Genomic DNA, 13,237 nt, shown 5'->3' with positions numbered 1-13,237 from the left:
GCTGGCTATCGTGTGTCCACGGCTGCCTCTAGCCAGCCCCCTAAATTTTTTTTTTCTTTAATAACACAAACACCATGAGGGCTGGCTATCGTGTGTTCACGGCTGCCTCTAGCCAGCCCCCCAATTTTTTTTTTCTTTAATAACACAAACACCATGAGGGCTGGCTATCGTGTGTCCACGGCTGCCTCTAGCCAGCCCCCCAATTTTTTTTCTCTTTAATAACACAAACACCATGAGGGCTGGCTATCGTGTGTCCACGGCTGCCTCTAGCCAGCCCCCCAATTTTTTTTTTCTTTAATAACACAAACACCATGAGGGCTGGCTATCGTGTGTTCAAGGCTGCCTCTAGCCAGCCCCCCAATTTTTTTTTTTTCTTTAATAACACAAACACCATGAGGGCTGGCTATCGGTTGTCCACGGCTGCCTCTAGCCAGCCCCCCAATTTTTTTTTTCTTTAATAACACAAACACCATGAGGGCTCGCTATCATGTGTCCACGGCTGCCTCTAGCCAGCCCCCCAATTTTTTTTTTCTTTAATAACACAAACACCATGAGGGCTGGCTATCGTGTGTTCACGGCTGCCTCTAGCAAGCCCCCCAATTTTTTTTTTCTTTAATAACACAAACACCATGAGGGCTGGCTATCATGTGTCCACGGCTGCCTCTAGCCAGCCCCCCAATTTTTTTTTTCTTTAATAACACAAACACCATGAGGGCTGGCTATCGTGTGTTCACGGCTGCCTCTAGCCAGCCCCCCAATTTTTTTTTTCTTTAATAACACAAACACCATGAGGGCTGGCTATCGTGTGTCCACGGCTGCCTCTAGCCAGCCCCCTAAATTTTTTTTTTCTTTAATAACACAAACACCATGAGGGCTGGCTATCGTGTGTTCACGGCTGCCTCTAGCCAGCCCCCCAATTTTTTTTTTCTTTAATAACACAAACACCATGAGGGCTGGCTATCGTGTGTCCACGGCTGCCTCTAGCCAGCCCCCCAATTTTTTTTTTCTTTAATAACACAAACACCATGAGGGCTGGCTATCGTGTGTCCACGGCTGCCTCTAGCCAGCCCCCCAATTTTTTTTTTCTTTAATAACACAAACACCATGAGGGCTGGCTATCGTGTGTTCAAGGCTGCCTCTAGCCAGCCCCCCAATTTTTTTTTTTTCTTTAATAACACAAACACCATGAGGGCTGGCTATCGGTTGTCCACGGCTGCCTCTAGCCAGCCCCCCAATTTTTTTTTTCTTTAATAACACAAACACCATGAGGGCTCGCTATCATGTGTCCACGGCTGCCTCTAGCCAGCCCCCCAATTTTTTTTTTCTTTAATAACACAAACACCATGAGGGCTGGCTATCGTGTGTTCACGGCTGCCTCTAGCCAGCCCCCCAATTTTTTTTTTCTTTAATAACACAAACACCATGAGGGCTGGCTATCGTGTGTCCACGGCTGCCTCTAGCCAGCCCCCCAAATATTTTTTTTCTTTAATAACACAAACACCATGAGGGCTGGCTATCGTGTGTTCACGGCTGCCTCTAGCCAGCCCCATAATTTTTTTTTTCTTTAATAACACAAACATCATGAGGGCTGGCTATCGTGTGTCCACGGCTGCCTCTAGCCAGCCCCCCAATTTTTTTTTTCTTTAATAACACAAACACCATGAGGGCTGGCTATCGTGTGTTCACGGCTGCCTCTAGCCAGCACCCCAATTTTTTTTTTTCTTTAATAACACAAACACCATGAGGGCTGGCTATCGTGTATCCACGGCTACCTCTAGCCAGCCCCCCAATTTTTTTTTTCTTTAATAACACAAGCACCATGAGGGCTGGCTATCGTGTGTCCACGGCTGCCTCTAGCCAGCCCCCCAATTTTTTTTTTCTTTAATAACACAAACACCATGAGGGCTGGCTATCGTGTGTTCACGGCTGCCTCTAGCCAGCCCCCCAATTTTTTTTTTCTTTAATAACACAAACACCATGAGGGCTGGCTATCGCGTGTCCACGGCTGCCTCTAGCCAGCCCCATAATTTTTTTTTTCTTTAATAACACAAACATCATGAGGGCTGGCTATCGTGTGTCCACGGCTGCCTCTAGCCAGCCCCCCAATTTTTTTTTTCTTTAATAACACAAACACCATGAGGGCTGGCTATCGTGTGTTCACGGCTGCCTCTAGCCAGCCCCCCAATTTTTTTTTTTCTTTAATAACACAAACACCATGAGGGCTGGCTATCGTGTATCCACGGCTACCTCTAGCCAGCCCCCCAATTTTTTTTTTCTTTAATAACACAAGCACCATGAGGGCTGGCTATCGTGTGTCCACGGCTGCCTCTAGCCAGCCCCCCAATTTTTTTTTTCTTTAATAACACAAACACCATGAGGGCTGGCTATCGTGTGTTCACGGCTGCCTCTAGCCAGCCCCCCAATTTTTTTTTTCTTTAATAACACAAACACCATGAGGGCTGGCTATCGCGTGTCCACGGCTGCCTCTAGCCAGCCCCCCAATTTTTTTTTTCTTTAATAACACAAACACCATGAGGGCTGGCTATCGTGTGTCCACGGCTGCCTCTAGCCAGCCCCCCAATTTTTTTTTTTTCTTTAATAACACAAACACCATGAGGGCTGGCTATCGTGTGTTCACGGCTGCCTCTAGCCAGCCCCACAATTTTTTTTTTCTTTAATAACACAAACACCATGAGGGCTGGCTATCGTGTGTCCACGGCTGCCTCTAGCCAACCCCCAAATTTTTTTTTCTTTAATAACACAAACACCATGAGGGCTGGCTATCGTGTATCCACGGCTGCCTCTAGCCAGCCCCCCAATTTTTTTTTTCTTTAATAACACAAACACCATGAGGGCTGGCTATCATGTGTCCATGGCTGCCTCTAGCCAGCCCCCCAATTTTTTTTTTTTCTTTAATAACACAAACACCATGAGGGCTGGCTATCGTGTGTTCACGGCTGCCTCTAGCCAGCCCCCCAATTTTTTTTTTTTTCTTTAATAACACAAACACCATGAGGGCTGGCTATCGTGTGTTCACGGCTGCCTCTAGCCAGCCCTCCAATTTTTTTTTTTCCTTAATAACACAAACACCATGAGGGCTGGCTATCGTGTATCCACGGCTACCTCTAGCCAGCCCCCCAATTTTTTTTTTCTTTAATAAAACAAGCACCATGAGGCCTGGCTATCGTGTGTCCACGGCTGCCTCTAGCCAGCTCCCCAATTTATTTTTCTTTAATAACACAAACACCATGAGGGCTGGCTATCGTGTGTCCACGGCTGCCTCTAGCCAACCCCCAAATTTTTTTTTCTTTAATAACACAAACACCATGAGGGCTGGCTATCGTGTGTCCACGGCTGCCTCTAGCCAGCCCTCAAATTTTTTTTTTCTTTAATAACACAAACACCATGATGGCTGGCTATGAGGAAGGGAGCTATGTCCCTGTAAAGTTAGCTTGTTGTCATGTGGAGAAGAGTTTGAGGGGATTGTGGCCCTGTGGAAATGCTTGTGGCCTGGCAGAAGGAGCCAGTGGTCCTGTGGAGAGAGCTGAAGGGGTTGAGGCCCTGTGGAAAGGCCTGTGACCCTGTATAGGGGTCCGTTGCCCTGTGGAGAGAGCTGTAGGGGCTCGTGCCCTATGGAAATGACTATGGCCATGTAGACAGGCCTTCTGGCCTTGAAGAGGGGGCTTGTGCCCTGCAGACAGGCCTTGTGTCTCTGTGGAGAGAGCTAAAGGGGGCAGTGGCGGTGCAGAAAGTGCATATCGCCCTGTTGATGGGAGCTATGGCCCGGTAAAGAGAGCTTGTTGTCCTGTGGAGAAGAGTTGGAGGGGCTTGTGGCACTGTGGAAAGGCCTGTGGCCCAGTAGGAGCCTGTGGTCCTGTGGAGACAGCTGAAGGGGTTGAGGCCCTGTGGAAAGGCCTGTGACCCTGTATAGGGGTCTGTGGCCCCGCAGAGGGGCATGTGGCAATGTAAAGAGAGCTGGAGGGAGTTGTGGCCTGCGGAAAAGGCCATGTGGAACGGGCTGGAGGGGCCTGTGGAAGGGTCTGAAGTAAGATTTGGGCCTATGAAGTCCTTTTTTCGGTAAACAACATGCAACATGATTGCCTGTGGAGAGAGCTAGAGGGACTTGTAGCACTGTGGAAAAGCCTGTGGCCGGGTAGGAGCCTGTGGTCCTGTGGAGAGAGCTGAAGGTGTTGTGGCCCTGTGGAAAGGCCTGTGACCCTGTATAGCGGTCCGTTGCCCTGTGGAGAGAGCTTGAGGGGATCGTGCCCTATGGAAATGACTATGGCCATGCAGAAAGGCCTTTTGGCTTTGAAGAGGGGGCTTGTGCCCTGCAGACGGGCCCTGTGACTCTGTGGAGAGGGCTGTTGGGAGTTGTGGCTGTGTGGAAAGTGCATTTGGCCCTGTGGAGGTGAGCTATGGCCCTGTAAAGAGAGCTTCTTGTCCTGTGGAGAGAGCTGGAGGGTGTTGTGGCCATGTGGAAAGGTTTGTGGCCCTATGGATAGGCCCTTTGGCCTTGTGGAAGGGGCTGTGGCCCTGTGGTGAGAGGTGGAAGGAGTTGTGGGCTGTGGAAAAGCCTGTGGTCCTGTGGAGACAGCTGAAGGGGTTGAGGCCCTGTGGAAAGGCCTGTGACCCTGTATAGGGGTCTGTGGCCCCGCAGAGGGGCATGTGGCGATGTAAAGAGAGCTGGAGGGAGTTGTGGCCTGAGGAAAAGGCCATGTGGAGTGGGCTGGAAAGGCCTGTGGAAGGCTCTGGAGTAAGATTTGGGCCTATGAAGTCCTTTGCAGTAAACAACATGCAACATGATTGCCTGTGGAGAGAGCTGGAGGGGCTTGTGGCACTGTGGAAAGGCCTGTGGCCCAGTAGGAGCCTGTGGTCCTGTGGAGAGAGCTGAAAGTGTTGTGGCCCTGTGGAAAGGCCTGTGACCCTGTATAGGGGCCCGTTGCCCTGTGGAGAGAGCTGGAGGGGCTCGTGCCCTATGGAAATGACTATGGCCATGTAGAAAGGCCTTTTGGCCTTGAAGAGGGGGCTTGTGCCCTGCAGACGGGCCTTGTGTCTCTGTGGAGAGAGCTAAAGGGGGCTGTGGCCATGCAGAAAGTGCATTTGGCCCTGTGGAGGGGAGCTATGGCCCGGTAAAGAGAGCTTGTTGTCGTGTGGAGAAGAGTTGGAGGGGATTGTGGCCCTGGGGAAAGGCCTGTGACCCTGTATAGGGGTCCGTTGCCCTGTGGAGAGAGCTGGAGGGGCTCGTGCCCTATGGAAATGACTATGGCCATGCAGAAAGGCCTTTTGGCTTTGAAGAGGGGGCTTGTGCCCTGCAGACGGGCCCCATGACTCTGTGTAGAGAGCTGGAGGGGGTTGTGGCCATGTGGAAAGTGCATTTGGCCCTGTGGAGGGGAGCTATGGCCCTGTAAAGAGAGCCTGTTGTCCTGTGGAATTGGAGGGGATTGTGGCCCTGTGGAAAGGCTTGTGGCCCGGCAGAAGGAGCCAGTGGTCCTGTGGAGAGAGCTGAAGGGGTTGAGGCCCTGTGGAGAGGCCTGTGACCCTGTATAGGGGTCTGTTGCCCCGCAGAGGGGCATGTGGCGATGTAAAGAGAGCTGGATGGAGTTGTGGCCTGTGGAAAAGGCCATGTGGAGCGTGCTGGAGGGGCCTGTGGAAGGCTCTGGAGTAAGATGGGGGCCTATGAAGTCCTTTGCAGTAAACATCTAAATTTTCAAGCTCCGTGTCCGATTTGCAACAGGGTTGACTCCAATGTTGCCGAACTGCAACAAAAATTGACTCTTGTTGCAAAAGTGCAACATGATTGCCTGTGGAGAGAGCTGGATGGTGCTTGTGGCACTGTGGAAAGACCTGTGGCCCGGTAGTAGCCTGTGGTCCTGTGGAGAGAGCTGAAGGTGTTGTGGCCCTGTGGAAAGGCCTGTGACCCTGTATAGGGGTCCGTTGCCCTGTGGAGAGAGCTGGAGGGGCTTGTGCCCTATGGAAATGACTATGGCCATGTAGAAAGGCCCTTTGGCCTTGAAGAGGGGGCTTGTGTCCTGCAGACGGGCCCTGTGTCTCTGTGGAGAGAGCTAAAGGGGGCTGTGGCCGTGCAGAAAGTGCATTTGGCCCTGTGGAGGGGAGCTATGGCTCTGTAAAGAGAGCTTGTTGTCCTGTGGAGAAGAGTTGGAGGGGATCGTGGCCCTGTGGAAATGCTTGTGGCCCGGCAGAAGGAGCCAGTGGTCCTGTGGAGAGAGCTGAAGGGGTTGAGGCCCTGTGGAAAGGCCTGTGACCCTGTATAGGGGTCTGTGGCCCCGCAGAGGGGCATGTGGCGATGTAAAGAGAGCTGGAGGGAGTTGTGGCCTGCGGAAAAGGCCATGTGGAGCGGGCTGGAGGGGCCTGTGGAAGGGTCTGAAGTAAGATTTGGGCCTATGAAGTCCTTTTTTCGGTAAACAACATGCAACATCATTGCCTGTGGAGAGAGCTAGAGGGACTTGTAGCACTGTGTAAAAGCCTGTGGCCGGGTAGGAGCCTGTGGTCCTGTGGAGAGAGCTGAAGGTGTTGTGGCCCTGTGGAAAGGCCTGTGACCCTGTATAGCGGTCCGTTGCCCTGTGGAGAGAGCTGGAGGGGCTCATGCCCTATGGAAATGACTATGGCCATGCAGAAAGGCCTTTTGGCCTTGAAGAGGGGGCTTGTGCCCTGCAGACGGGCCCTGTGACTCTGTGGAGAGAGCTGTTGGGAGTTGTGGCCGTGTGGAAAGTGCATTTGGCCCTGTGGAGGTGAGCTATGGCCCTGTAAAGAGAGCTTCTTGTCCTGTGGAGAGAGCTGGAGGGTGTTGTGGCCCTGTGGAAAGGTCTGTGGCCCTATGGATAGGCCCTTTAGCCTTGTGGAAAGGGCTGTGGCCCTGTGCTGAGAGCTGGAAGGAGTTGTGGGCTGTGGAAAAGCCTGTGGTCCTGTGGAGACAGCTGAAGGGGTTGAGGCCCTGTGGAAAGGCCTGTGACCCTGTATAGGGGTCTGTGGCCCCGCAGAGGGGCATGTGGCGATGTAAAGAGAGCTGGAGGGAGTTGTGGCCTGAGGAAAAGGCCATGTGGAGCGGGCTGGAGAGGCCTGTGGAAGGCTCTGGAGTAAGATTTGAGCCTATGAAGTCCTTTGCAGTAAACAACATGCAACATGATTGCCTGTGGAGAGAGCTGGAGGGGCTTGTGGCACTGTGGAAAGGCCTGTGGCCCAGTAGGAGCCTGTGGTCCTGTGGAGAGAGCTGAAGGTGTTGTGGCCCTGTGGAAAGGCCTGTGATCCTGTATAGGGGTCTGTTGCCCTGTGGAGAGAGCTGGAGGGGCTCGTGCCCTATGGAAATGACTATGGCCATGTAGAAAGGCCTTTTGGCCTTGAAGAGGGGGCTTGTACCCTGCAGACGGGCCCTGTGACTCTGTGGAGAGAGCTGTTGGGAGTTGTGGCCGTGTGGAAAGTGCATTTGGCCCTGTGGAGGTGAGCTATGGCCCTGTAAAGAGAGCTTCTTGTCCTGTGGAGAGAGCTGGAGGGTGTTGTGGCCCTGTGGAAAGGTATGTGGCCCTATGGATAGGCCCTTTAGCCTTGTGGAAAGGGCTGTGGCCCTGTGCTGAGAGCTGGAAGGAGTTGTGGGCTGTGGAAAAGCCTGTGGTCCTGTGGAGACAGCTGAAGGGGTTGAGGCCCTGTGGAAAGGCCTGTGACCCTGTATAGGGGTCTGTGGCCCCGCAGAGGGGCATGTGGCGATGTAAAGAGAGCTGGAGGGAGTTGTGGCCTGAGGAAAAGGCCATGTGGAGCGGGCTGGAGAGGCCTGTGGAAGGCTCTGGAGTAAGATTTGAGCCTATGAAGTCCTTTGCAGTAAACAACATGCAACATGATTGCCTGTGGAGAGAGCTGGAGGGGCTTGTGGCACTGTGGAAAGGCCTGTGGCCCAGTAGGAGCCTGTGGTCCTGTGGAGAGAGCTGAAGGTGTTGTGGCCCTGTGGAAAGGCCTGTGATCCTGTATAGGGGTCTGTTGCCCTGTGGAGAGAGCTGGAGGGGCTCGTGCCCTATGGAAATGACTATGGCCATGTAGAAAGGCCTTTTGGCCTTGAAGAGGGGGCTTGTACCCTGCAGACGGGCCCTGTGACTCTGTGGAGAGAGCTGTTGGGAGTTGTGGCCGTGTGGAAAGTGCATTTGGCCCTGTGGAGGTGAGCTATGGCCCTGTAAAGAGAGCTTCTTGTCCTGTGGAGAGAGCTGGAGGGTGTTGTGGCCCTGTGGAAAGGTATGTGGCCCTATGGATAGGCCCTTTAGCCTTGTGGAAAGGGCTGTGGCCCTGTGGTGAGAGCTGGAAGGAGTTGTGGGCTGTGGAAAAGCCTGTGGTCCTGTGGAGACAGCTGAAGGGGTTGAGGCCCTGTGGAAAGGCCTGTGACCCTATATAGGGGTCTGTGGCCCCGCAGAGGGGCATGTGGCGATGTAAAGAGAGCTGGAGGGAGTTGTGGCCTGAGGAAAAGGCCATGTGGAGCGGGCTGGAGAGGCCTGTGGAAGGCTCTGGAGTAAGATTTGAGCCTATGAAGTCCTTTGCAGTAAACAACATGCAACATGATTGCCTGTGGAGAGAGCTGGAGGGGCTTGTGGCACTGTGGAAAGGCCTGTGGCCCAGTAGGAGCCTGTGGTCCTGTGGAGAGAGCTGAAGGTGTTGTGCCCCTGTGGAAAGGCCTGTGATCCTGTAGGGGTCTGTTGCCCTGTGGAGAGAGCTGGAGGGGCTCGTGCCCTATGGAAATGACTATGGCCATGTAGAAAGGCCTTTTGGCCTTGAAGAGGGGGCTTGTGCCCTGCAGACGGGCCCTGTGACTCTGTGGAGAGAGCTGTTGGGAGTTGTGGCCGTGTGGAAAGTGCATTTGGCCCTGTGGAGGTGAGCTATGGCCCTGTAAAGAGAGCTTCTTGTCCTGTGGAGAGAGCTGGAGGGTGTTGTGGCCCTGTGGAAAGGTCTGTGGCCCTATGGATAGGCCCTTTAGCCTTGTGGAAAGGGCTGTGGCCCTGTGGTGAGAGCTGGAAGGAGTTGTGGGCTGTGGAAAAGCCTGTGGTCCTGTGGAGACAGCTGAAGGGGTTGAGGCCCTGTGGAAAGGCCTGTGACCCTGTATAGGGGTCTGTGGCCCCGCAGAGGGGCATGTGGCGATGTAAAGAGAGCTGGAGGGAGTTGTGGCCTGAGGAAAAGGCCATGTGGAGTGGGCTGGAAAGGCCTGTGGAAGGCTCTGGAGTAAGATTTGGGCCTATGAAGTCCTTTGCAGTAAACAACATGCAACATGATTGCCTGTGGAGAGAGCTGGAGGGGCTTGTGGCACTGTGGAAAGGCCTGTGGCCCAGTAGGAGCCTGTGGTCCTGTGGAGAGAGCTGAAAGTGTTGTGGCCCTGTGGAAAGGCCTGTGACCCTGTATAGGGGCCCGTTGCCCTGTGGAGAGAGCTGGAGGGGCTCGTGCCCTATGGAAATGACTATGGCCATGTAGAAAGGCCTTTTGGCCTTGAAGAGGGGGCTTGTGCCCTGCAGACGGGCCTTGTGTCTCTGTGGAGAGAGCTAAAGGGGGCTGTGGCCATGCAGAAAGTGCATTTGGCCCTGTGGAGGGGAGCTATGGCCCGGTAAAGAGAGCTTGTTGTCGTGTGGAGAAGAGTTGGAGGGGATTGTGGCCCTGGGGAAAGGCCTGTGACCCTGTATAGGGGTCCGTTGCCCTGTGGAGAGAGCTGGAGGGGCTCGTGCCCTATGGAAATGACTATGGCCATGCAGAAAGGCCTTTTGGCTTTGAAGAGGGGGCTTGTGCCCTGCAGACGGGCCCCATGACTCTGTGTAGAGAGCTGGAGGGGGTTGTGGCCATGTGGAAAGTGCATTTGGCCCTGTGGAGGGGAGCTATGGCCCTGTAAAGAGAGCCTGTTGTCCTGTGGAATTGGAGGGGATTGTGGCCCTGTGGAAAGGCTTGTGGCCCGGCAGAAGGAGCCAGTGGTCCTGTGGAGAGAGCTGAAGGGGTTGAGGCCCTGTGGAGAGGCCTGTGACCCTGTATAGGGGTCTGTTGCCCCGCAGAGGGGCATGTGGCGATGTAAAGAGAGCTGGATGGAGTTGTGGCCTGTGGAAAAGGCCATGTGGAGCGTGCTGGAGGGGCCTGTGGAAGGCTCTGGAGTAAGATGGGGGCCTATGAAGTCCTTTGCAGTAAACATCTAAATTTTCAAGCTCCGTGTCCGATTTGCAACAGGGTTGACTCCAATGTTGCCGAACTGCAACAAAAATTGACTCTTGTTGCAAAAGTGCAACATGATTGCCTGTGGAGAGAGCTGGATGGTGCTTGTGGCACTGTGGAAAGACCTGTGGCCCGGTAGTAGCCTGTGGTCCTGTGGAGAGAGCTGAAGGTGTTGTGGCCCTGTGGAAAGGCCTGTGACCCTGTATAGGGGTCCGTTGCCCTGTGGAGAGAGCTGGAGGGGCTTGTGCCCTATGGAAATGACTATGGCCATGTAGAAAGGCCCTTTGGCCTTGAAGAGGGGGCTTGTGTCCTGCAGACGGGCCCTGTGTCTCTGTGGAGAGAGCTAAAGGGGGCTGTGGCCGTGCAGAAAGTGCATTTGGCCCTGTGGAGGGGAGCTATGGCTCTGTAAAGAGAGCTTGTTGTCCTGTGGAGAAGAGTTGGAGGGGATCGTGGCCCTGTGGAAATGCTTGTGGCCCGGCAGAAGGAGCCAGTGGTCCTGTGGAGAGAGCTGAAGGGGTTGAGGCCCTGTGGAAAGGCCTGTGACCCTGTATAGGGGTCTGTGGCCCCGCAGAGGGGCATGTGGCGATGTAAAGAGAGCTGGAGGGAGTTGTGGCCTGCGGAAAAGGCCATGTGGAGCGGGCTGGAGGGGCCTGTGGAAGGGTCTGAAGTAAGATTTGGGCCTATGAAGTCCTTTTTTCGGTAAACAACATGCAACATCATTGCCTGTGGAGAGAGCTAGAGGGACTTGTAGCACTGTGTAAAAGCCTGTGGCCGGGTAGGAGCCTGTGGTCCTGTGGAGAGAGCTGAAGGTGTTGTGGCCCTGTGGAAAGGCCTGTGACCCTGTATAGCGGTCCGTTGCCCTGTGGAGAGAGCTGGAGGGGCTCGTGCCCTATGGAAATGACTATGGCCATGCAGAAAGGCCTTTTGGCCTTGAAGAGGGGGCTTGTGCCCTGCAGACGGGCCCTGTGACTCTGTGGAGAGAGCTGTTGGGAGTTGTGGCCGTGTGGAAAGTGCATTTGGCCCTGTGGAGGTGAGCTATGGCCCTGTAAAGAGAGCTTCTTGTCCTGTGGAGAGAGCTGGAGGGTGTTGTGGCCCTGTGGAAAGGTCTGTGGCCCTATGGATAGGCCCTTTAGCCTTGTGGAAAGGGCTGTGGCCCTGTGGTGAGAGCTGGAAGGAGTTGTGGGCTGTGGAAAAGCCTGTGGTCCTGTGGAGACAGCTGAAGGGGTTGAGGCCCTGTGGAAAGGCCTGTGACCCTGTATAGGGGTCTGTGGCCCCGCAGAGGGGCATGTGGCGATGTAAAGAGAGCTGGAGGGAGTTGTGGCCTGAGGAAAAGGCCATGTGGAGCGGGCTGGAGAGGCCTGTGGAAGGCTCTGGAGTAAGATTTGAGCCTATGAAGTCCTTTGCAGTAAACAACATACAACATGATTGCCTGTGGAGAGAGCTGGAGGGGCTTGTGGCACTGTGGAAAGGCCTGTGGCCCAGTAGGAGCCTGTGGTCCTGTGGAGAGAGCTGAAGGTGTTGTGGCCCTGTGGAAAGGCCTGTGATCCTGTATAGGGGTCTGTTGCCCTGTGGAGAGAGCTGGAGGGGCTCGTGCCCTATGGAAATGACTATGGCCATGTAGAAAGGCCTTTTGGCCTTGAAGAGGGGGCTTGTACCCTGCAGACGGGCCCTGTGACTCTGTGGAGAGAGCTGTTGGGAGTTGTGGCCGTGTGGAAAGTGCATTTGGCCCTGTGGAGGTGAGCTATGGCCCTGTAAAGAGAGCTTCTTGTCCTGTGGAGAGAGCTGGAGGGTGTTGTGGCCCTGTGGAAAGGTATGTGGCCCTATGGATAGGCCCTTTAGCCTTGTGGAAAGGGCTGTGGCCCTGTGGTGAGAGCTGGAAGGAGTTGTGGGCTGTGGAAAAGCCTGTGGTCCTGTGGAGACAGCTGAAGGGGTTGAGGCCCTGTGGAAAGGCCTGTGACCCTATATAGGGGTCTGTGGCCCCGCAGAGGGGCATGTGGCGATGTAAAGAGAGCTGGAGGGAGTTGTGGCCTGAGGAAAAGGCCATGTGGAGCGGGCTGGAGAGGCCTGTGGAAGGCTCTGGAGTAAGATTTGAGCCTATGAAGTCCTTTGCAGTAAACAACATGCAACATGATTGCCTGTGGAGAGAGCTGGAGGGGCTTGTGGCACTGTGGAAAGGCCTGTGGCCCAGTAGGAGCCTGTGGTCCTGTGGAGAGAGCTGAAGGTGTTGTGCCCCTGTGGAAAGGCCTGTGATCCTGTAGGGGTCTGTTGCCCTGTGGAGAGAGCTGGAGGGGCTCGTGCCCTATGGAAATGACTATGGCCATGTAGAAAGGCCTTTTGGCCTTGAAGAGGGGGCTTGTGCCCTGCAGACGGGCCCTGTGACTCTGTGGAGAGAGCTGTTGGGAGTTGTGGCCGTGTGGAAAGTGCATTTGGCCCTGTGGAGGTGAGCTATGGCCCTGTAAAGAGAGCTTCTTGTCCTGTGGAGAGAGCTGGAGGGTGTTGTGGCCCTGTGGAAAGGTCTGTGGCCCTATGGATAGGCCCTTTAGCCTTGTGGAAAGGGCTGTGGCCCTGTGGTGAGAGCTGGAAGGAGTTGTGGGCTGTGGAAAAGCCTGTGGTCCTGTGGAGACAGCTGAAGGGGTTGAGGCCCTGTGGAAAGGCCTGTGACCCTGTATAGGGGTCTGTGGCCCCGCAGAGGGGCATGTGGCGATGTAAAGAGAGCTGGAGGGAGTTGTGGCCTGAGGAAAAGGCCATGTGGAGCGGGCTGGAGAGGCCTGTGGAAGGCTCTGGAGTAAGATTTGGGCCTATGAAGTCCTTTGCAGTAAACGACATGCAACATGATAGCCTGTGGAGAGAGATGGAGGGGCTTGTGACACTGTGGAAAGGCCTGTGGCCCAGTAGGAGCCTGTGGTCCTGTGGAGAGAGCTGAAGGTGTTGTGGCCCTGTGGAAAGGATTTTTAAGCGCAGCAGAAACGCTGCGGAAAAATCCGCAGCATGGGCATTAACATTGCGGAATGCCACTGAGTACCATGGGGTGCAGATTAACAAGTGTTTCACAAGCGTTTCC

Source organism: Phyllobates terribilis, unplaced genomic scaffold, assembly GCF_046119375.1.
Source record: "Phyllobates terribilis strain yellow unplaced genomic scaffold, ASM4611937v1 Scaffold_1442__1_contigs__length_286414, whole genome shotgun sequence".
Taxonomy (NCBI): Eukaryota; Metazoa; Chordata; class Amphibia; order Anura; family Dendrobatidae; genus Phyllobates; species Phyllobates terribilis.
This window is presented reverse-complemented; position numbering follows the sequence as displayed.